Below are 25238 nucleotides of genomic sequence, written 5' to 3'. Positions count from 1 at the left end.
ACATTTAGTGCCATAATAAACTCTGACTTGATTGACTCAATTTTGTTAAAAAAGAAACTCTCCCCACGTCTATATTCTTAATAATAACCTTTGAAACTGTGGGAATGGAGGTGATCCCTGGTTTGTAAATGATCAATGGTGTAGACAGCTGGGAAGGGCCTGCTCTTGGAGGCTCACAGATGGGTGCGTCAAAGGGTTCTAGGGCCTGTCCCTAAACTCTAGGGCTCCTGCTGCTTTTAGATTAAGCCCATCCATGGTATAAGGGAAAAGGTACCCCTAGTTTGGAACCTCAACCCCAAGTGCCATTATCTCAGTAGTATGCATCTGTGTATCTCCAGTTACCGCTTGCTGCTTCTCTCCATGTTTGCTTCCGCTGAGCTCATTCACTTTCCTCTAACCCCAAAGCACTGCACTGGGAAGCCCTGACTTCCCCTGGTGCAAAGGGAAAAACAAGTTGGCAAGTTTGATATTACAGAACGTTTCCATGGGGTCTTCTTTCAGTCCCTCCAAGGCATTGGGTATTAGGAGAAGGGGCCAGTGAGATGGTTCAACAAGTAAAGGCACTTGCCACCAAACTCAATGACCTGAATTCAATCTTCAGGACCCAGACAGTGAAGAAGAGAACCACCTCTCACAAGCACACCAGAGCAATGCGTAACCCCAACACAATAAGATTAAACTGCTTTATTTTATTATGAGGAGAAGAAGAATCTCTATTTCTCGCTGCAGGTAGAAGCAAATAGATGTCACTTACTGTAGTCCAGGCAGTGAGGTGGGTGTTCACCTGATTCATTCTCACAAGAGTTTCATATTTTAAACCTCAGAATCTCTATGTCTACATACAACTACATACATGTATAAACACACACACACACACACACAAAACATGCACAATATAAAAGTCCTAGACATACTCCAAAACTATTCCAGACAAAGTCACCATCTTCTGTGAGAGTAATCAGTTTGGACCTGTAGAATACATCTAACTACAAGGAAAACCAGTAAGTCAGAAGCCAGAAGTGTTCACATGGTGAACATCTGGCCTGAGCTACAGACTAGATTGACACTAGCTAATTTCCCCAATAACAGAGCAGGATGTAGCACGTGCTAGACGGACCTTAGGCCTAAAGCATACATACCCATGGGAAGCTTGCCAACTGCTTTCAAGTGCCTAGATACAGAAAACTTCAGATAAAGCGCACATATTCCCAGACCCCACTCTGTAACTCTGGTTTCAGACTGAGCAAAGATCAGCACAGGAAACACCTAGAGGTTCCACTCTCATTGGATGACACCGACTCGGGTAGACAGAGGTCAAGCAAGGTGGTGTGGAGGCAGACGGCTCTGCAACTCTGCTCTGGTGAGTGACTGCCAAGAGAGGCACACTATGCACCATCAGACTTCAACCTGGTGTTTCCCTGAGCGCTCTCTCTCTCTCTCTCTCTCTCTCTCTCTCTCTCTCTCTCTCTCTCTCTCTCTCTCTCTCTCTCTCTCTCCCAAAGGCCACAAATTGACCTGGCCTTGTGGTCTCCCTGCCTGCCTGCCTTGGAATCTCCCTGCTTCAGCCTCTCAAGTTCTGGGACTATTTCAAATTGTGTAATTGAGGTTTTTTTTTTTTAAAAAAACATTTTACAGTTTCTGTATAGCTGTAGAGAGGGTTCATTTTCTTCCTTCCTTTTTGTCTCCTTCTGTTTACTTCCCTGTTTACAATTCTGTTTTGTTTTTTCTACTGCTTGAATACTAATCCCCAGTCTTTTTTGTTTGTTTGTTTTTTCAAGACAGGGTTTTTCTGTATTGTTTTGGAGGCTGTCCTGAAACTCGGTAGACCAGGCTGGCCTCGAACTCACAGAGATCCACCTGCCTCTGCCTCCTGAGTGCTGGGATTAAAGGCGTGCGCCACCAACGCCCGGCATTAATCCCCAGTCTTACTCAGTTTATTTTCTTTCCAACCCTACCCTTAGTAATTACTATCTTAGTACCTACCATTCTGGTCTTTGAAAAAAGTGTGTGTGCACGTGTGTGCTCATGCTTTCTCCTTTCATATTTTTAATGTCTGAATGAGTTTTATTAGGGTTGCTTATAGGAGCATGAGTAAGAAGTTGTTTACAGGAATTTGGGCACCTTGCCAACATACCTGAAACCCCAGTGTGGTGGGAAGTGGGGATAGGTGGATCTCAAGGGCTCTTGGACCTAGTGAGGGGTGCTGATCCATATCACCTAGCACTCTTCAAATACCATTACAATGGCTATAGATACAACATGTAAATGTTGGAGGTGTCTGACATTCAGACCATAGCATTGGTGATGCCTGTAAAACCACACCCTCCCATTGTTTCTCCTCCTCATTCTTATAGCATGGGGTTGATAGTGACCACACACCGGATGACTTATCCTTACACAAGTCCATGAAACTATGTGATAACTTGTCAACTCTTGGACTTTGAGGCTCATGACTGGCATGTTTTACTGTATAGTAGGTATCCTATACAAATGAGTAAATGAATGGGTAGGCCGACCAATCAATCAATGACTAGACTCATGGAATGAAGCTACTAAGAACAAAGTAAAGTGAATGGAAGACAGTTACAAAGAGGACATTTTAGCCTTGCACTTGGAAAACAGTGAACAAATATGAGTTGTCTGGCATTGAAGCAAGTGTGATCCTAGTAGACAGTGTGACAAGGAGAGGAACCTCTACTTTGTGAAAGGTTGGAGGGGACAACCACAGGGAGCCACGCTGATCTCTCGTGTCTGTGATTTTAGAACTGAATGACAGTCATGGGTCACTGCGCTCTGACACAGTGTCCTTACTTTATTGTTTCCTTTAAAACAGAATCAATGTGTTTGTCCCAGAGATGATGCCTCGGAGAATAGGAGCTTCCCAGATGTACCCTGAAAGAAGAGACAGGGTCCAGACCCTGTGGCAGTATTTGAGAGCACATATAAATAGAACCCATGTTGGAGAGGACTCTCTGCCCTAAAGTTCTGACCCAGCCAGCTTGCTCTTACTGAAAGACTCTTCATCTTAATTGGAAGGATTGTTGCCCCACTGCAAATACTGTCATCCAGGAGAGCAGGATTTGAAGGTTATAGCTCCAAATACCAACAATCCAATGGCTTTAAATTCGCCCAAAGCAAAACTCATATAATCTGAAATTTAAAACAAAAAAAAGAAAAAAATCCAGAATCCTAAAGAATTACAAAACCAAATGCTGGAACCCTGAACAAATTCCCTAAACCACAACTCTCACTGAACAGAAATGGTTCTATATGAGGGGCTGAGAGCTCAGGAAAGTGGCAGTAGGTTCCACGACCTCTCCAGTCAGGAGTCATTGGTTGGGTTTACAGTACCAGGCATGGATTCTTTCCTGTTGAGCAAGCCTTAAGTCCAATTAGATGGCTTTACCCACCCACACCCATGATATAAATAGCACTATTGCACCCTTGGGAATATCTTCCTGTTTCAGTCGCTATTATGGTTGTAGGCCTCACAGCTGGCAGCTTGCATAGACTCTTAAGAAACTATAAGAGCTAGTCCTCAGGAAGGACGCTTTCAGGTCATTTCCAATGTGATTCCTCCTGTCCTGTGTCCAAAGTGTATGCTGTCTTCAGCCTTGGGGTCTAACTCTCTAAGTTCTGTGAAGAAACTAAAGCAATAGCCTGTATCACTTGGTTTTCTCCCTTTTATATTGTCCCCTTGCCCTTCCCCAGTAAAGATCCCCCAGTGTTCCCTGTGCCTCCCCCTAACACCCATGTCCTACTCTTAGCCTCTCTAGAGGCCCCCAATATCATGCTTTCTTTTACTCTCCTTGTTTCTGCCATCACCCAGGTCTATAGTCAGTACCTAAAGATTCTTAGCTAAGAATCACAAATAAGACAGAACACACAGCGTCTGCCCTTTGGTGTTACTGTATTATTTTCTTGATCTATCCATCTACCAGACAATATCATGCTTTCATTTTCCTTTATGGCTGAAAATAATTCCACTGTGTGTAGATGGCACATTTTCATTATCCAGTCATCAGTTGAAGAGCATTTTGGTTGTTTCCATTTTGTAGCTGCTGTAAATAGAGCAGCAATGAACTTAGCTGAGGAGGTATCAATGGAGTAGGATGTCAAGTCCTTTGGGTGTGTGCCAAGAAGTGGTATGGGAGGGAAATACAAGGCAAAGCTGCTCTAGGATTTCTTCTGACTCCAGTCAGAATGGCTAAGACAGAGAAAATAACTGAAAACAAGTGCTAATGGGGGTGGGACTCAGACTCAGTCCTGTAAGATTGCAGACAGGGGAAGCCACTATGGAAAGTGGTGTGGAGAATTTTCAAAAAGCTAAAAGCAGACCCAATTGTATAAAGAATTTGTGGTGGTTTGAATGAGACATCTTCCTTAGTCTAGGGCATTTAATTGCTTTATCTTTATTTTTCTTTCATTTCAGTTTTCTTTACACATAAATAGAATTCCATTCTGTATCCATACCATATTTTCCATTCATCTATTGAAGGACGTTTAGGTTGTTTCCAATTACTGGCTATTATGAGTAGGATAGCAATGAGCATTGCTGAAAGTTGACAAGTCTGTTGCTCATATGTCAAGGAGTAGTATAGTTGGGTCACGTGGTAGATTTAATTTTTAATTTTTTTTTGATGATTCTTGTACTGATTTCCAGAGGAGCTACACCAATTTGCAATCCACCAACAATGAATGAGGTCCACTGTCCATCAAAGAAACCTCTATTTACAGCAAATGGAGACCACCACAGGAATCCATAACTGAACACAATACAGAAATCAACAGATCATAAATAAATCTACATCACAGCTCCAGGATGTATGGTTCGGGTAACACTGAGAAAGCGAGAGTAGAAAGATTGTAAGAGACAGAATTCCAGGATGTCTGCTGTGAAACAGTGTAGGGAGAGACCTAGGCACCAGTGCCGTTTCCACACCTGTCCCGCGCTACCGTCTCGCCAGCAAGAACGACGCGGCACACTTAGGATCCTTCTGCAGAACAGCTTTAATGCGTCTTGAGAGGGAGAGCATAAGCTTACAGAGCGGAGACCCGGGGGAGCCAAAAGCCCAACCCTTATATAGCCCAGCAGTCCCCGCCTCGGACGTGTCATCTCCTGACTGGCTCCTGCTCGTCAGCCCATATGATGCCACGGGAGAGGCAGAGAGTAAGGGATAGAAAAGTAGCAGGCACATGCGCATCAAGGTTGTTTACTCCAACTGACAATGAATGTCGGCGCCATCTTGTAAGGGAGAATGTGGGGGTGGCTCCCCACACACACCCATTTTGGGCATGGCTACAAGAGCATATGGGAATGTGAAATAAAGGGCTGAGGAGAGGGGCACTCTCCTTCTCTTGGGGTTCGGGTCGGGTCTCGGAGAGCAGTGGAGACGGTCAGAGCGCTGACCTTGGGTTCTCAATTTCTCATGTAAGTGATTTCTCCCTAATAAAATAACATACAACATCTCTATCCCGTGTATGGAAATCTTCTTCTATAAAACAGTCTCTCCTAGAAATGACTACATAAACAAGATTAGAACAATGAGGCTATTAGTGGACATGTTAACATGGAAGAGAGAAATTTCAGGGGTCCCACCCTTAGATAAAAAACTAGAGACAAGTAATGACCCCTGGGATAAGAATTAACCTTTTCCAGGGATGAGCCTCCTTATTGGCTGTCCAATGCAGAGTCATCAGCCCTGAAAATGTATATGGCAACAGTAAAAACACTCCCATCAGGGTGTGTTTATATTGCTCTACATGTGTGTGTTTGTACAAAAATAATATTCTTTTAAAAGAGGCTATCAATTTGAGAGTAGATGGGGCCGTGGGAGGGGTTCAAGGGAGGATTGTTGGAGGGAGAAAAAGGAAGGGAAAAGTGATTTAACTCTATTTCAACTTAAAATGCATTAAAATGTTAAATGTCCACCAACAAATAAACGGATAAAGAAAATGTGGTGTATTTACACAGTGGAATATTACTCAACGTTTTTTTGTTTTTTTTTTAAATGAGAGCATGAACTTGCAGGTAAATGAATGGACCTCTAAAAAGACAAACTTTCTTGCTGAGGTAACCCAGATCTAAAAAGACAAATACAGGATGTATTTGCTTATCTATGAATGTTAGCTTTTAAGACTTTGATAAACAGGGTACAAGCCATATAACCACGGAGATTAGGTGTAGAAAGGGACTAGCATGGAGGGAAGGATTTCCTGAGGAAGCGGAAATAGAATAGTTATTTATGGAGAGACAGAACATGGACTGCAGTGGGAGGACTACGTGGAGAGGTAGAAAGACAGATAGAAAACTAAGGGTCGGCAGAAGCTTCCTAAGTATACATGCATGAAGGTGATCTAAAGGAAATTGCCAAGTAACAGGAGAGATGGAGCTCCAACTAGTCTCTCACCACTGAATGAAACCTCCAGTGCCGGGAATGGGTCACATCTAATTAAAGGTTTTGGTGAAAGCGGCCCATGGAAAGCCCTCAAACAGTCCAGGCTATTGCCAAGGCTGGTGTTTGCTCTCCACAAACTGAAGGCAAGGCCCTATTGCTGAAAGCAGCATCTACACAACTCACTGAACACAGAGAAGTAGAGTTGGTGTCTAGAGCCTTCACCCCTGCTGACTAGTGTGCAGTAAGTACTGTAAGGTACCCTGCACACTACAAGAGGCGACCAGTTAACACCAAACCAGCTACAAACCCTTCGATCTGCGATGGTGACTGCCTGTAAGATATACTGGTACAATAGTGGCACCGGTGCAAAAGTTATGGGAGTAACCAACCATTATCTGATTGGATTTAAGGCTCACACCTTTAGATGGAACCCTTCCCTGACACTGCTCAGGTAGCCCAAGAACTTGAGACTCAGTAGGCTAGGGACCTAGGGGGAAACCAAATGTTTCCGTTCTGCTAAATGAATCTAACAATAAGATGACTCCTAACAACATTCTGCCCATAGGTTCGTGTCTTGCTCAGCCATCATAAGATGAGCTTCTTTCTGTATAAGATGGAAACAAATGCAGAGACCCACAGCTGAACAATATGCAGAGAGTGAGTGAGAGACCTTAGGACACTCAGTCCTGAGTGGTATGTCTCCATCAAATCCCTTCCCTCAGGGCACAAGGAACTCTGTGGAAGAGGAGGAAGAAAGATGCTAAGAGCCAGCATGGATGGGAGATACCAAGGAAAAAGAGCCTTTCCAGACACAACAGATGCACATATGAACTCACAGAGTCTGTTGCAGCACACACAGGACCTGCATGGGTTTAAGTCATATGGAGAGGGTAGATACAAGCACCCATCCCTAACCAAGAAGCTATCTCCAGTTGACAGCTGCTCACAAAGAGAAATTAGATTTCTCCAACAGAGTCTCACTGAGCACACAAACCACACTTAAGTGCAGGTCCCATGCCCAGCAGGAGAAGGCCAACACAAAGTATGGTATTTTTTCAGGGCTTCGTCTCAATGTTTTGTGGGGACAGTTTTTTTTTTTGGCCTTTGGCCTTTGCCTATCTATTATAGTTTCCAATATTACGTTTTTGTGGAATTTCTCTATATGTCCGTGTCTGTGTTTCTCCTGCTTTTCCTTTGGCTCTTCTTTTCCTATTTGTTTTAGTTTTAGTTTTATTTGTTTGTTTTGTCAGATTTCTACTGAGATAAGGAAATAAAGGTGTGGATTTGGGTGTGCAGAAAGGTGAAAAGAATGTGGGAAGAGGTGGAGGAGGGAAACCATAACCAGAATATATTGTACGGAAAAAACATTTTTACAAAAAGTAAAATTATACATAAAAATGTTCACTGTTTCGGTAAAAAAAGAATAGATTATAATAATATATTTCTTGATATAATTCTTTGTCCGATAACTTCTGAAGATTAGTAACATTTTAAAATGCAGTTACATGAATATAGTATGTAATTAGCAGACTCTAATGTGTTTAATCTTGCAATTGTGGTATGGGTGAGAATAAGAGGAAGGAGAATCACAAAAGTAAATTTTATTTGAAAACATCCTCATTACCCCCAAAAGAAGCCTAACAAATCACATCTGGGTTTGTAAGCAAATTTTTGTAAATCTAATGAACTAAACAAACATCAATATAAATCTATCATATGTAATATGCAAATAAATATCTTCTGCATAGTTATACTTAAAAAGTTGTCTAGACACCAGCAAAATTAAATTACATTTTTAGAATGATATCTGGAAGACTTTTATCTTTTGGTATTTCATACTTCAAGGATTTTTTCAACACTCTGTATTTATGGGATTAAGAACCGTCACTTAGAAATATTGCTCACACTTGTGTAAAACACAGTTTATTCTTTCAATTTTTTTGCATGCATTTTAGAAGTGACCAGGTTAGAATCAAGACAACGCCGAGTGACACAGATGCTTTGGATGTACCATGTCTAGTTTCCTTTGAGGGAAATGCCCTAAAAATCTCAAGATCCTTGAGTCTGAAATGTTATAAGCATTGTGCAGGGCCTATTAGGTGGGACTCTCGCAAGCAGAAAGCCCTCTGGAGAGTAAATTATGAGACAGCAGAGCCCTGCAGGGATTGTTGGAACCGAGCTGCAGAAAGCCAATTAATTCTTGTCAGTGCTTCCTGCAGAGTTGGCAGATGTGGGTACCGAGGTATCCAACTCAAGCAGCTGCCCAGGAGGTAGGAGCTGTCCTGCAACACTGTTAAATACAAATCCATTCAGTAAAAGTGCTTTTCTTATCTAGCCTACTGTATATGCACGCATTACTATTGTATGCACCTGCACATACATATACACATATGTTATGAGGGAGCTTCTGGGAGAGATTAGTGTGTTTGAGCTCAGTGGACCAGGTGGGGAAGATCGAGCTCATAGAAAATCACTGTGTACATGTGGTCCGAGGGGATCCTACAATAACAGGTGACGGGGAGGGGCAATGTACAATAGTAGGCCTGTCAGTATCTATCCTTTAACTCGTGTTTTCCTATGTTGAATTTTCTTCTGCTCTTTGAGACTTTTGTGCTATAATTACAAATTTGCTTGCCCCTTAGGTTCAAAAGTCTTTGTTTCCCACCCCCAAATTCTAAATAATCCCCTTAATTCTTTGTTGTTGTGTTTTTTGTTGCTGTTGTTTTTTTAAGACTGAAGTTTTTCAGAGTGTACAGAGATCCCTCCGAAAACATCTGAGTTAGCAATTCCTCTGCAGATTTTAGAAGCCTCATTTATGCAGAGGCTACTTCACATCAGGAATCAGTGTATGACCCCGCAGATGGGAGCCAGTCAGGGAGGGCAGAGGAAATTCTGTGACTTGTAGGCATTTAAAATGACATTTCCAAATTTTCATTCTATAAGAAAAATTTAGGAAAGTGCTTATATCACAATTTTTAGTCAAAGAATGAAAACAAGCTGAAACTAAAAAACCATCGAAGCGAATCACACACACACACACACACACACACACACACACACACACACACGAATGCATGTACCCACTCACTCACACGCATGTGCATGCACGCAGCTAACATGAGATTTGGCCATAGACCATAGACGTGGGTCACCAGACAGGTAAGCAAGGAGGGTGGGCATTTGATTGACTGCGGAGAAATGGAAGGACAAAGATGTCATCCTGAAAAATGGCTGTGTTTTTCTAAGGAAGGCTTAGGTCCTAAGCCCTCAGCTTCAGGCTGACTCCTGCTCTCAGGATGGAGCTCATTCCAATGGGCAGCCTGCTGCTTAGGCAGTTTGTATTCTAGCTCTGCTAGAATTCCATCAGCTGTGAGACTGGGTAACTTAGCATCTTAGAGCTTCAATCAATCAATCAATCTTTAAGATCACTCCTCTCTGAACTAGTGTGAGAATTAAATGAGCTATGATACATTTGGCTCTTTCTGACACATAGTATACACTCAATAAATCAGAGTCATTGATTTGCTTATCTCGGTTTGCAGCTCTGTAGCTGACTGCTACCCATTGGTTGGTTCTTTATCTCTAATAACTTGCTATCGGGGTAGCCTGTACCAGAAGGAATTTAATGTCAATGCCCCCCATTTTGTTGCTCTCTGGGATCTGTCTTAGATGCTGAGGTCCCCAGAGGACAAAGTCACACTGCTCTGCATGACTGCCTGGGTGAGTAATGACAGGGACAATGGGTCCTATTGCCAACGTACATACAGATGACTATGTTGAACATGAAAGCTTGAGATTTACTAAAACTTTGCACAGGAAAGTTGTTGTGGAGGTTTTTGGCCCAGCTGGTCCCATTGCTCTTCAGTACCAAATGAGCACACAGAGACTTATATTAATTGTAAAACTGTTGGCTGGGGGTTAGAGCTTCTAATGGGCTAGCTCTGCCTTAACTATTAACTCATTTCTATTTATCTATGTATTTCCACCAAGAACTGTTTGAAAAGAACCACTATGAACAGGCACAAACTAGCAAACAGTAAGAGAGAAGTTAAAACTTAAGGATATAGGATCAGAGTGTGTGATTGGAGTGAGCATGTATTCATTCCTCAGACTCAGTTCCTTGGGTGATGGATGTGTGTGACCTTCTGGGGGTCAGGCGGAGGCAATGAGCCTGAACACTGCACTCACACTCAGCTCCTTAGGCTGCCAGGTGATGGATGCCTGTGACCTTCTGGAGGCCAGGCAGAGGCACTGGGCCTGAACTCTGCACTCATCTTACCCAGGTGATACCAGCCAATAGGCTGGAACTAAGGAGGCTATGCTGCAGATGTCAGCAAAGCCCTCTGTGAAGGATGGGTCTACCAGGGAAGCCCAGGGGCCTTGGAATTAAGCATGTTGTGGGTGCCGAGAATGCCAGGCACACCCTTTCTTTTGCCAGCTTTACCTATGGGACAAGAGCACAAACCAAACATTCTTACTGAGCCTGCCTAAGACTCTAAGTCAAGGCTGACAACCTTCTCCATGGTTTAAGCATGAACATCTATTCTTTCTCCTCATAGTGCTTGGCCTTATTTAAAGCTTGTCTGTTAGAATAATAGGTTCAGCTCTGGGGACTGGAGAATTCATGTTTAATAAAACCTGACTTGAAAGATTTCTCTTTATTCCTGCAAAGTGCCAGGGTTTGCTTTGCTGAGGAGTTTTCAATTTAGCCTTTAAAAAAAAACTGTCTAAGGAAACAACCTACAGTCAGAGCACACCCCTGTCTCGGGCTTCTCAGCTTTGAAAGCAAGGGCAAGGCATTTGCTCATTTTAGGGGCTCTATTTGTTCACTAGTTTTTGCCTGATATCTCAACATGTTTCTATGACTTTCGACGGAAGATATCATTTCGGAGGTGCTGGTGAAAGTCAATGCATATAACTTATTTAGATCTTAAGAAACTCCCCGTAGATCTTCCGTTGATTTTTTAAAGCATCATTGGTGTAATACAATCTACATAGCATAAATCCATCTTTCACAGCATACAGTTCAGCGGTTTTATATGTTCAGAGTTACGCAACCATTCCAATACCTTCTAATTTGCCCTGTAGAGTAAGTACTAAGTTCTCTCTACCATAAAAAGAACTTTCTATCACACTGTGTGTTAAAAACAAAGGCAATCAGCAGCCGTCCAAATGGACTGAAGACTCAACAGGAGGCAAACCTACCCAGCTTCCCAGGGCTGGTGATGTCATGGATCTTAGAAAAAAAACCCATTACCACTACTTTGTGAGACCAGCACGATTCCTTTCTACATTCCAAATCTTATCCTTAGCCTGCAGGTGAGTGTGCCTACTAGTCCTTATCAGAGAAGCCTCGGCAAACAGAGACCATCTCAGAGAACCACGACTGGACACAACACAGAAATCAACAGATCAAGGGGGAGGCCACCCCAATAGATCCGTCTCCATCATAGCTCCTTCATCTCTGGCTCAGGGAATGTGGCAGAAAAGGGGGCAAGAAGCTTGCAAGGACCAGAATACCAGAAAGTCTGCTGTGAGAGTCTCTCCTAGAGACGGCTCCATAAGCAGGACCAGACCGTGGTAATATCAATGGACATTAATGTGGAATGGAAAGTTTTCCCAGGGTCCCGCCCCTAGACACAAAATTTGCAAGCAACTAATGACTGCTGGGCTGGGAGAAGGAGTGTTAGTCTCTCGAAGGAATGAGCCCACCTCTTATTGATTGTCCAATGCATAGTGGAACCATGTGCACACAAACGACAATAACAGATCCAGCAGATTGTATTTATGTAGATTTGTGCATGCACCACACACACACACACACACACACACACACACACACACACACACACACACAGAGAATTAAAGAAGAACGAAGCCATCAATGGGAGTGGGTGGAGACATGGGAGGGGTTTGAAGGAGGGTAACTGGGAAAGGTTGAAAGAAGGAATGAGAGGAGGAAAAGTGATGTAACTCTATTTGAATTAAAAACATATTAGATGTGCAGTGGTTGCACTCACCTTTAATCCCTGCACTCAGGAGGCCAAGACAGGCGGATCTCTGTGAGTTCGAGGCCAGCCTGGTCTACAGAGTGAGTTCTAGGACAGCCAGGATTGTTACACAGAGAAGTCCTGTCTTTAAAAACCAAAACCAACCAAAAAACCAAAACTGTATTAGTGTATGCCGGGCATGCGGTCTGCTGCAGCAGGGCATAGTGAGTTGCATACTTTGTGTAGTGACAATCTGATGCTGAAACCTCACAGGTGACAGAGGATTTGGTGGGAGACTGGTCCTCACCAAATGACTGAACTTCAACAAGCCAGCCATTCAGCCCTCAGGAAAGCTCAGTTGTTCGTGTGTAATGGAAGATAGTAGTAACCCCGTGCCTGGTACATGTTAAATGAAACACTTAAATGGGTTATCCTCATCCCAACCTTAACAGTCGGCAAAGATTACACGCTACACCCGCATGCCAGGAGGATGCATTGTGAAAAATCAGGTCCATCGCATTCATGAAACAACTGGAGCTTGGAGCTGTTACAGAACTTGCTTCATGAGCACAGATCAGCGTGAAGAACCAGGGTCTGGGTCACATGACCCCAGAGACGTTGCTAGCAGCGCTGTTCTTGGAATAGCTGTGAGGACTGAAGGAGAGTGGATCATGGGTGGTAGGCTTCTTAAATGGCCCTAGATTTAGAATGGCATCCCAGGTAATGATGACAGTGGGGTAGAGGGAATCTGTCTCTGTCAATCAATGTCCATGGCCTGGGAAAACTGTTGCCATTCTAACAAGAAAGTGTACGGCAGGATTTATGTTTGCCCCAGAGTACACTAAAGTGGATTTCAAAAGCTCATAAGCTGAACACCTTTTTGAGGTACCTCTGCAAGAAGACTGTTTTAATTTTGAAAGCAATTATCATCAGCTCCAGCACTCTGCCCTGGTGTAGCAAACGCTTTCTTCCTAGCATTTTCAGACTCCACTCACATGTTCTGCTAGTCACGAGATTTTAATTTGGGGGTTTGAGCATTCCTCATTTCAAACACAACCTCCTGTTGGAATGCAGGTTATAAAAATAGAAATGGGTGAATGACATCTTGGGACAAATTAGCATAACTGGAATTCAGGATGAACGTCACTTGTGTAAGAGGAAGACCTTTTCCTCTCAGAAACACACACACACTTTCTTGCACAAACTCAAAATAAAAGCAGAGCTAGGATGGGATGCAGCTTAGCAGCCAAGGGCTTGCCTAACATGTGAAAGACTCTGGGTTCTATCACAGAACTTTAAAAAGAATATATAATACATGTGATTTATTAAATTATACATAAATCTATTTTATAATTACAAGTAAACAATATAGATATAAATTTATAGCTATATAAGTTATAAATTCATTTATATAAACAAAATCATATATAATTTTTAAAATTATAATGTTATAAACACACATCATATAGTATATAATTTATTCTAATATGTGTATAGGAAACTGGCTCTAGCCCAGATGAAACCATGCTAATCAAGGAAAGTGACGAGAAAGATTCATGGCCTCTACCAGCAGCATCCATCATTCATTTTAGTCCTCTGAGCTATCTGATACAGGCTAAGGTAAACTGTGCATCTGTGACAGGTGACAGGACCATAACTCAGCCCCTGATGTGCCGGAGTTCAGGACTATGGGTCTAAGTGACTCTCAAGCCTCTTACTTCCTTTTATCCTTAGGACGATGAGGACAGTGAGTTAAAAGCATGCCTTGAAACAGGCATCCTTTCTCACAATGATGCCAAGTACCTATTTCAATCAGCTATACATTTTAAGTAAGTAATTAAAGCACTGCCTTCTACTGTGAACTACTTGGTAATCAGCAAAAATGCAGTGTGATTTGAGGGTCTGGACTGAGGGGTGCTATTGTGATAGAAGAGAGACTTGTACTGACTCTTACAAAAGATGGCTCTCGAAGGAAGAGGGAAACAGTGACAGCCATTTGAGGAGCAGAACCGACAGCAAGGATAAAGAGACAAAGACCACGTGGTGTACAGGGAGGAACCGCACTCCAGTAGGAGAGACCCGGAAGTGATGGGAACTGTGGCCAAGAGCAGAGGCCAGGAACACGGGCTGGCATTAGAAGGGCAGTACAGGTCAGGGACACAGTGAAAGGCGGTACAAATGATTAGTCCAAAAATATGTCATCTTGATGGGATGATTAAGGATTGGGGGTCGTGCCAAATAAATTTGTGGGCTTTAAAAACTGTTTTGTAATACACAATTTCTCTTTTGTGTGTTGTGTGCCACCAGGCCTGTGAGGGATCGGTGTTCACCCATGAGTGCCAGTCTTCACGTGCTACCTTGTCTGAGACAGGATCTCTTTGTTGTTAGTCACTGTGTGCAGTCAAGCGAGCTGGCTCTTGCGTGTCCACGGATTCATTCTCCCGTGTCTGCCTCCCATCATGCCATGGGAGCGTCAGATGGCAGGGTCATGTTACTGCACCTGGATTTGTGTGCTTTAAGGATTCTAGCTCAGATCCTATACTTGCATGGCAGTCCCTTTACCCAGAGTCATCTCCCCAGCTCCTGTTATTTATTTTTAAATGGAAATATGCAAGCTAAAAAGAGAAGTCTCCATCTCTACCCAAGTTCCTCATAAATACCAAGCATGCTATCCAGGTAACTGAAGGCATCTTATATTTTTCTATATGAAGGGGATCATTGTGTGTAAATTTTACTGCAGATCCCTGGTGCTATCCAGAGTCATAGTTCCATTTAAGAATATAGAAATCTAGCTCACATATTCAGAAGTCACTACTCATGAAAAGGATGGTCTCCAAGTCATTTAAGTGTCTCTGCTTATATTGGACATTTGTAATGTCAACACTAGTTGCTTTACTCTGATAAATAACAATACAATGGGCATCTTCAGCGTGTAACTTCTACATGACATTCAGAAAGAAACTGTGGCTCCCTTTATTTTATTTAATTCTATGTATCTTGTTAAAAAAAAAAGTTATGCCCTGGAGATAGATGGTTCAGTTCTTAAAGTGCTTACCTCACAAACATGAGGACCTCAGTGTGGTACCAGACATACTAATGACTGTTCTGTTGCTGGGATGAAACACAGTGATCAAGGAAACTTATCAAAGAAGAGGTTTATTTGGGCTTACACTTCCAATGGGATTAGAATCCATCATAATGGAGAATAATACTAGCTAGTGGCAGGTAAGGTTGAGAGCTCCTAACTCAGCCATGACTGTGAAACAGGGAGAACAAACTGGAAATGGTGTGAGTCTTAAAGTGCTCAAAATCCTCCTTCCGTGATATACTTCCACCAAGAAGCCACACCTCCTAAACCACCACCAACTTTGTGTCAAATGAACGAGCCTAAGGGAGACATTATCATTCAATCAAGCCACGTGTGGTGGTGTGTACTTGTAAGTCCCTGGCTGGAAGGGTGGAAATGAGAGAATCCTGTGAATTACTGTCCAACCAGTCTAGTTAGTGATCTCCAAACCAGTGAGAGAGCCTGTGTCAAAGAACAGACAGTGCTCCTGAAGATGACACCTAAATTGTCCACATGGGAGTCCGTGCATGCATGTGCACACACGCATGCGCGTGTGTGCGCGCATGCGCGTGTGTGCGCGCGCGCGCGCGCGCACACACACACACACACACACACACACACACACACACACATGAACATGCATGTGTACTGGCATTTACAAAACTTATATTAGCCAATAATTGGATGGCTGTTGCTAGCTTTTTTTTTCTATGTGTCAATCACTCTGATAAAAGCCATACAGAAAGTAATCCATTTACATTCTGTTAAAACTGTGCGAGCTAGAAAGTGACTTGAATGAGATACTGCCCAGGATGAAGGAATTCCCAGAAGGTGGAGTTTTCTGAGTTTGTGGGCACATGGGAATAAGTTAGTTACCCTGTAAGTAGCTAAGGAAGAATTTGAGAGTTGTTGGGTTTTTGAAAGACTTGTTCCTAACTATTATGTATATGATTACATCACATTAAATGACTTGATCCCCCTCCCTATACTTTCATTAGTAAAAGGAAGTCCCCTCTCTTGGGTATCAATGAGCATTTAGTGAAAACTGCGCCAGCCAGAAAGTCTTTTAACATGAGGCCATGCTCACTGCACACTACAATCTCGTTTACAGTGCTTCTCCAAACACTCTCAGGGAATGCACATTGAGAAGATGCTTTTGCTGTGCTGTCTGGGTGAAGTCTGGGCTGATGCAGAGCAAGCATTTCTGAAGACACTGGCTGTACAATGCGAAGATGAATGTGAAGAAATTCTCTACCAAACCTCGTTAAAAATGAAAGAATTTTTTATGGATGCTAACCTCAGCAATGTATTGTTTAGCCTCTAGAAATACAGAGTTGATTAAAAAAACCTGCTGGAATTATCAGACAGGCACCCCTTGTCCTTTGTAGGATCCTCCTATGAGGTTATGGTCAAGCTGAAAGTTATTATACTGACATACATTCTTGTAAGATGCTGGGAAGATTCTGCTTAGCCTTAACAGGGAAACAGAATAAAGGTACAAGGATCATGTTTCTGGTTCCTTTCATTGTGCAAAAGTCTATGCATACCTTGACAGTATCCAACCTAGGCACAGGTGCCTCCTAGGTGGTTCAAGGGCAAACTGCTTAGATTCATTACATGGTCACAGAGAACTCACTGGCTTGGCAAACACTTGTTGTGACGCTAAGGTGACCAAGACAGTCCTCTGGCCCCCAAGCATTCTGAGCAGCACACTGGTACCAGCTGCTGGGAAAGGAAATGCATGGAGACACAGGATGGAGAAAGCTCTGTGGGGACAAGAGGTAAGGAGGGGGTGTCTGACTGTGGGATACAGAGTAGTTTCCCAGGGTTGGACTTTCAATGTGTGGCTAGAACATCACAGCAGATGTAAGTCCCACCTTCTCCAGGCAGAGAGTAGAGTTTCAGCGAAGCCACCAGAAATTCAGTGTCTTAAGAGAAGTCTGGCCAAAGTATTTGACATTATATGAAGGAACCCCCCAAAAAAACCAAACCAAACACCCAAGATTTACGAATGAGTCCATTTTGTTTAGAAGTTCAGGCTTTGGAAAGTTATCTTATTTGCAACAAATCAGTTCAATATTCGTGAATTCTCCTTATTTCTATGACTCAGAGTTTAGCATGTCATGGAGAACCTTAATGTGCAGTAAGCTCTTATGTGAGCATGTATCTCTGCATTGCTTGTTTTTGTAACTCAGGAGCTCATTGAAATGAATATTGATCAGACACATTCAATGTAGATGTGTTCACACAGGGAAATACATTTCCAACCAGGCTCATTTCCTTGAGGATTTTCCAACTCTGGGTATTTGAAAAAAGTATGTAGCAATTGAGCTTCTTTTCCTAGATACTATCCATCACCCACCTGATGGGTATTTTTAATTATCTCCCTAATGGTTGTGATGGATGTGGATGACCTATATATACACGCTCTCATCCCATGGCTGGCATTCTGGTCCCATACTTACAAAGTGGTTGGGTAAAAGCAAGGAGCCACCTGAGGCCATGAATAGGTTTAAAAATAAACCAGAGTTTCTGATAAACTCATGTCTGAATTTTGTAGAAGGAATTCAAGCATTGCTTTGCAAGGTGCCAAGCTGGCTCCTTACCTTCTACAAAACCAAAACCCAAATGCATCTTTGAGCACCGCAGAGATATGTGAATCATAAGCATTGAGAAAATGTCATGTCTAAATTAAGTCTTATCATTAAGTAGTATTTATTATACACCCACGTCCCACATATACATGGCAGTGTGTGAGGTGCAGTAGCAGCAGAACATGGAATCTTCAGCTGCAAAAATACTTCATAATAAAATACCAAGCAGCTGCTAGAGGTCATAAAGACAGTCTTCACTGCAAATATACCCATTATAAATTCCCAGCAAGCCATGGCAGGAAGTAGCATCCCCCATATGGTGAAGTCTCTGCCGAAGGGCTTTGTGTTCAGTTACCCTTATCAGTAAATAAGAGGCGTATAGATAACTCCAGCTATGCTTCTCCTGGATGTGACAAGGCATTCCCAGAAGAAGCACTCATGTGTAGGTCCATGACATTTTATACTGTGCTTTTGAAAATTATGAGACAATTAGTCACGGCATTAGAAACCGCATCTACACGTAGGTTATCGAAGCACTGTTTCATTTTAGACTCTATCATGCTATTAACTATTTATTGCTACTGCATTTTATAATTACTTGTGAGAATATGTGCATTAACAGAATTCATAAGGGGTGAACAAATTGAGCATTTGAAAACAATAGCCCTGAAATTACTTTTTATAGCTCGAGGCTGAAAGTACACACAAGCGAAAAATAAAACTGTTCCTCCATCAACTGGTGTTTTGTCTACAGCACAGTAGAAAAATCTGTTTGGTTTATGCCATGCAGCTAACTTTCAAAAGATTAACTGTATGAATCAATCTTTTGGAAAGAAGAGCCTGAGCTGTTTTTAAATCTGAATGTTATGTCATTCCTCTGGAATTTTGGACCATTTAGTCACTTGACAAAGGCATGTATTACATGCCAATTCCATTGATCAAGTTATCCTCCTATGCATCTAATTGTATTTAATATGCTTAGTACTTCATTCAGGATTTGAGAGTGACACGGAGATTAAAAGAATCCTAGACAGTGTCATTTATCTTCTCTGGTTCTCACATTGGGGCAGCACATTAACACCCTTATTGGTCAACGAAGGACCCTGCTTTACTGTTTTAGAGATGGACAAAAATGGAAGTTCCTAGAGAAATGAAATGACATAATACTTATGAGACCTCAAAGTCATGCTCCTGGGACCTCTATGTGAACACAAGGTGAACACAATGAGCCAGGTTGTAAGTGGAGAGCTTTCTATAACATTGACTTAGATAAGGCACGAGATTTGCCCATTTTATACAGCATCTGTCTAGTGAATAACACAGCTATAAAACAGCAGAACCAGTGATGTTAGATGATTTACTGTAAATTAGTATGATGGCAAATTTTTTAGCTAAGGAAACCATTCTTTACCTTAAAATAATCCCTAAGTCAGTCCTTGGATGTAGTACCAGTTCCTCAAGCGCTTATTCAAAGGAGCCTCTCATATAAGCATCCGGAAGACAGGAAGTCCAAACCCATGAGGCATGGCCAGAATGCTCTTATTATCTCTGAACTATGGCCATTTCTAGTTGGCTGCAGAAGGAACAACTTCCCATGTATTTGTTTTGTTGTGAAAACACTATCTTATCAAGCCTAACAAAGGCAAAACCTAAGGACGCTCTCATATCACGTGGTCCCAGGTTACAGCTCCACAGGAGCAAGAGTATCAACCTATCTGCTGTGTGTCCCCTGCTTTTAAATGCTAATTTCTGATCATCAGCCAACACATGAAAAGCAAGGGTTCATCTGAAAGCTGTAAAAATGTTAGTTTACAGGTGATAAATATCCATTTGGAATTAGGCCTTCGTTGTCACACAAAATCTCGTTTTCCCAACTGGCACATGTAGTTTTTCCATCAACTGAGAGGCGGTGGAAGACAGTGGTTCACCAGAGTTGCCAGCTTGACTGTCTGTGTCTCAGATCCAAGGAGGGTTGGAATGACGGTGTTCACAGCATTTGAAACATTGCGGCTTCTCTGCTATCTAAGGACATTTTCTCCTGGCTTTTTCACTTCTAACTCCTGCAACCGACACTCTCAGTAACTGCCCTACTCAAGAGGAGATGGGAGAAAAGGGTATAAGAAACACTCTGCCCACCTCTAGTGTTCTTTTTCAGAAAGGGGTATCCAGCTGCATGACAGACACAGTGACCGAATCATTTCAGATTATCTGAGTGTTGTGTTCAGATGCCCCCTTCTTCCTCTTTACTGTGTAAATAGTTGCTGCTATCCCTCCAGGACTGCATGATGAAGATAAACCTGCACTGTGCTTGCTAGATAGCAAGCCACATTTGTAACCCTTGGGAAAAGTGGGCGTACTCTGGGAAAGTTCCACTTACATAAGCTGTGGTTGCTGTAGACAGCAGAGTTAAGCCTCAAAGCCACTGCTGAGTTAATGAAGGCATGGGTCTACTTTGCTATTTTTTTAAAAGCGTGTGTCTTAGTAAGATGACTTTAAAAACCACTGGATCTTCCACGTCAAAACAAAATTCTGTCTGTGTTTCTCTTTAAAGAATGTGGAATGAATTCTGAATTTTAAAAATGACATAAAGAAACACATAGACTATAAAACCCTGTAGATAGATTATTACAGTTGGCTAGGAAGAGCTGGTTTCTTTCAACCTCTGCAGTTTTCTCTGTTGCCCTGCTGTTTTAGCTATGTCGACATGGGCAAAAATTGAGAGGCCAAGTAATTAGGAAAATAATTCAAGCCAAAAAGTATAACTGAGAAAGAAGTCATTTGGCAGCCTCGCTCTACACTATTTATGCCAGTTTGTAATTGCTAGCTCTTTTGCTTGCATTGTTGTGGTTTTTTCTCCCCAAAAACCTCAAATCAAAACAAGCAACACAATGAAATTCAAATCATATTCCACTCAGAACTTTATACGCTCTGATAAAGCTGGATCAATCTGGTCACCAAAGTTTACTATCACCATGTTGAGACTTGAGAAGTGCCATGGCAATGTCAGCCAAGAGTAGCTCCCAGAATGTTCACAGACATCTCCACAAGAAGACCACATGAATGGAAGCCACCCCTGAACATGCTTCTTGGTAACTAAAGTACCATCTTCTTTTTCTTACTTACTGAAAGGGCAGAGATTGCAATTGAGTTCTACATAGCTTAGAACTTCTATCTCAGAGAGAAATTGCTACAGTAATAAATTTAAAAACCTCCTTTGAGTGAACAGAGGTGGCTAACTGTCCCCCTACTCATACCCTTCCATGTGGTAAGGTATGTCAGGATTTTGCAAGCCAAACATTTCCTTGCTTCCTCCGTTTTGTCAAGGTTCATAAATACAGTAGGACCTTCCTGCCTCCTGGAGGTCTGGGGGAGTGAATTCATTCTACAGTCTCATTTGAGACTCCCTACAGTCTCATTTTCTCCTGTCCGGAAGAGACTGAGCCAAGTTATTTGTCTATTTATTGGGTTATAGCCCCTACACTAAAAGCAATGCTGCTGCCATTGTGGACAGGCTATATTTAGTGGGTGAATGTTTCTCACGAGGAGTCATGCCCGCCAGCTAAGAAGACTGAACAAGTCGACAACACCATATAGGTTCCTCAGGCATGGGAGTCTCAATAATGGAGTCCCGTCCTATTTGAAGAAGCATGTGGACTTTTCCTGGTAGTAGCCTCTGAGGTCACGCACGCTATTGGAGGAGAAGAAATGCTACATGGCAAGACCGATTCTCACCATTTTCTCATGGGATCTTGGGACTCCGCTTGTGTCTGCTTACCCACTGTGCTGGATTGTGTGTGCTGCTGCTGTCTGTCAACTTGACATAAGACAGTGTTACCTGGAAACTGGGAGGCGCAGTTTCAGACTTGCCTCCCTTGGCTTGGGCTACCGGCAAGTCTGTGGGGCCATTTCCATGGCTGGAAATCGATGTGAGTGGTGTCATCCCTGGGAAAGCAGTCCTGGGTTGAATGAGAAAACAACCCCCAGGGAGAGCAGGTGCTCCTCCACGGCCTCAGCTTCAGTTCCTGCCCCCGGCTCCTGTCTGGAGTTTCAGTTCAACCTCCCCTCATAACGGCCTCTCTAAACTGAAAGCTGAACACAGAAATATTCCTTTCCCCTGGAGGTACTTTTGGTGGTGCTGTTTATCACTGCAGTAGAAGGCAATCTAGGACATCTGTCTTCTTACTGATCTAGACACCCCCACATCACTTGTCTGTCCTGGCAGTCAGGGTTACTCACCAGTGGGAATGGGAAAACACTGTACTTGCTACAGCAGCGACACCGTGACCACACTCTATTCTAACAATATTGACTCTGAAGTTCTTGCCACCCTCTGGCTTTGATGTCTAATTGCTACCGTGACTGGTACTGACTACTGCTTATTTCTTCCCTTTGGTCTTTACCTGGGTGACACTCCTTTGAAGCCATCTCATGGCGGGATAAAACTGAAGTCTCAGTTCAGACGAAGGAAGTTTGAGTACTAGACTCCAGTTCACAGATGGAGTCTAGTACTTCCCCTTCCTCCAGCCTAGTTTTTCGGAAATCAAAGAGAGTGGCAGTCAAGATAAGGAAAACGTCATTCTGCATCTTCCTCTGCAGGCCGACGCCTCTCCTTGTTTTCAGCCTCCTCCTGTCCCTTGCTTGCCCTCTGACCCCAGGAACTGGCGCTTTTTCTTTGAGGTGCTGGCTTCTGATATACTTTCATATGCCCTTTTCCCTGATGACAAAAATAATACTTCAGCCCTTTCACCGAAGGGCACCTTCCCATCCTCCACAGGTCAGCGTTTCTAAAAGACTCCCCTGCACCCCCCACCCAGGCTCTACTTTAAAGTAACCACAGTGCCATTCTATTGCTTTTGTGGGTATTTACACTTTCTTTAAGTAGATGGTGTACTACCTGACATCTGGAAATCATGTATGGTTATGCTCATCATGGTGTTTGTAAGCCATGTGTCAAATTCACAAATAGCATTTTTTAGTTTTCAGAAAGTCCCATGTTGTAGGTCTTTTTTAAAGCTCAGTTTCTTTGTTTGTTTTTTTTTCCGAGACAGGTTTTCTCTGTATTGTTTTGGAGGCTGTCCTGGAACTCACTCTGTAGACCAGGCTGGCCTCGAACTCCCAGATATCCACCTGCCTCTGCTTCCTGAGTGCTGGGACTAAAGGCATGCGCCACCAACGCCCGGCTTAAAGCTCAGTTTCTTAAAGATGTGGCACTACGTGTTGTGGCATGATAAATGATTTGTCTAAGCTACTTAACTGGACTAATTAACATGGAGGGCATTAATGAAGCCCACCTGTGGAGAAGGAAAACACAGGCCACGTGCCAGCATTCCTTCTTGATGTGCCCAGATGTGTGTGAGCGGCCCCAAGTTCCTGCCTCCACGACTGACAGCTGCTCCCACAGTCATGTGCCCACTCCTCCTCATGATGAACTGGACCTTCCAACCATGACCTGAAATCAGCCTTTCTGCCCTTAAGTGTCTTCTGTCATGTATTTGCCCCTTAGCAAGGAGAAAAGTGATTAAAATACACAGTAAGTGATAGAACCTGGGAGCATACTTATCATGCGTTCCTCCTGTATCTCTTGAGCATAGAACACTCTTGGCTCTATGCAAGATATGAGAATAAAACTGCACATAAGGCTCAGTTCCTTCAGGAACCTCCAAGCACAGAGAAACGTAAACAAACACATCAAGCCAATTAACGTTATGATGTTTGTCTAGCATTCATTAGACATTTGGAGGAGAGGGATGCCTTTTCCACTGGAGGACAGTGGACCCTGATAATAAGCATGAGCTCATAAACAGCGATGAAGGCGCTAAAGGAGCCTGCAATAGAAAGGCACAAAGACCAGGGGGATGAGACCCCTGTGATAGAACAGACAGCTCAGAAGCATGAGAACAGAGATAAAGAGGTCAGGAGGAAGCGGGCTGGGTCGGACAGCAGAGTACCTCGTGTGCCACATAAGGAACACAGGCATTATGGGATTCGCCGAAAGGACTTAGGCAAGAAAGGTCTTCCAGATTTCAGAACAGTTACTCTGGAACTAGAAAGCAGTAGGCAGATTAGGGACAGTCTACAAAGTAGACCAACAGAAAGGGCAGCAGGTACAGCAGTGACCCCAGAAGATCAATGATGAGAGTTAGAAGGAGGGCATCGGTGGTGGGGATGGAGAGGAGTGGGCACAGATGTTACAAGAGGAAGAGAAATGAATGGAATTCACAGTAATTAGATAGTGAGGAAAGACTCTGGGTGGCCTCCAAGTTTCTAGCGTGGCCAACTAGGAAGATGCTGATGCAGCCTATTCTCACATGAAGGGCAGAAAGAGTTTGGGGAAATCAGAAGATAAGCTACATTGGGGAGCCATAGAGTTCAGAGTGCTTGAGAATCCCACCAGTGGAATTGCCCATTGAACTAGCCAAGTGTTTGTGGGTGGGGCTCCAGTTGTGAATCGGTCACGAGGAGACACTGCAGAGGACAGAGGAATCACCAAGGAGTCAAACTATATTTTAGTTAAGCACATGCTAGAAGCTGGATCCAGTCAAGGAGACAAGGTTTCCAATATTTTTCTTATAAGCAATCAGGCATGAAAAACAATGACTAACACGAAAAGGAAGTCATCCCACTCCCAGTAAATTTTATTTGTGGTCATGGTCATGGCATTTTGCACATCCTAAGAAGGCAGCCCAGTGATAACAAGAATTCTTTTGACCTCTTAAGAGAAAGACTCTATGCATAGGTATTTAAATTGTCTGCCGGTTGCTATGGTCTTCAACAATTGCTCACAACTTCCCTGATGCCTTCTTTCCTCCACTTACCTCAATTCTGCAGTACCATGGGAGAACATTAAGGCACAGACACTAAATGATTTAGCAAGGATTTTATCACGAGTCAATAGCACAGCAGACTCATCAAGTTGCCCTTCCTATTCTTGAGCACCTTCAGGACTTAAAAGAAACACGCAGCTGTAATTCTGCACTAATTGGTATTTTCTGTTCGTTCTGGCCTTGATCTTTCAGTCACTGTGTGGGCCCTATAGAGGAAAGGTGGAAGATGTGGTCCTTGTTCTTGAGTTGGTGGGAGGCTGGCCTGGAAGCCAGCTAGGAGACACTATGATTAGTGTCATGCATGAAATCTTATAGGTACCACAAATGGCAGAGAGGGATGCCAAATTCTACCCTGAAGTCCAGAA

The 25238-nt window shown here is 43.0% G+C and overlaps 1 protein-coding gene across 1 annotated transcript in view; it reads right to left on the bottom strand.

Annotated features, from left to right (window-relative positions):
- Rtn1 (reticulon 1) overlaps positions 1-25238 on the bottom strand; it is a 203609-nt gene that overhangs the window by 101756 nt on the left and 76615 nt on the right. The window lies entirely within an intron of this gene.

The sequence above is a fragment of the Mesocricetus auratus genome, unplaced genomic scaffold (assembly GCF_017639785.1).
Source record: "Mesocricetus auratus isolate SY011 unplaced genomic scaffold, BCM_Maur_2.0 Super-Scaffold_15014, whole genome shotgun sequence".
Classification (NCBI taxonomy): domain Eukaryota; kingdom Metazoa; phylum Chordata; class Mammalia; order Rodentia; family Cricetidae; genus Mesocricetus; species Mesocricetus auratus.
Note: the sequence above shows the minus strand (reverse complement) of the source record. Positions and strands in the feature narration are given on the sequence as shown.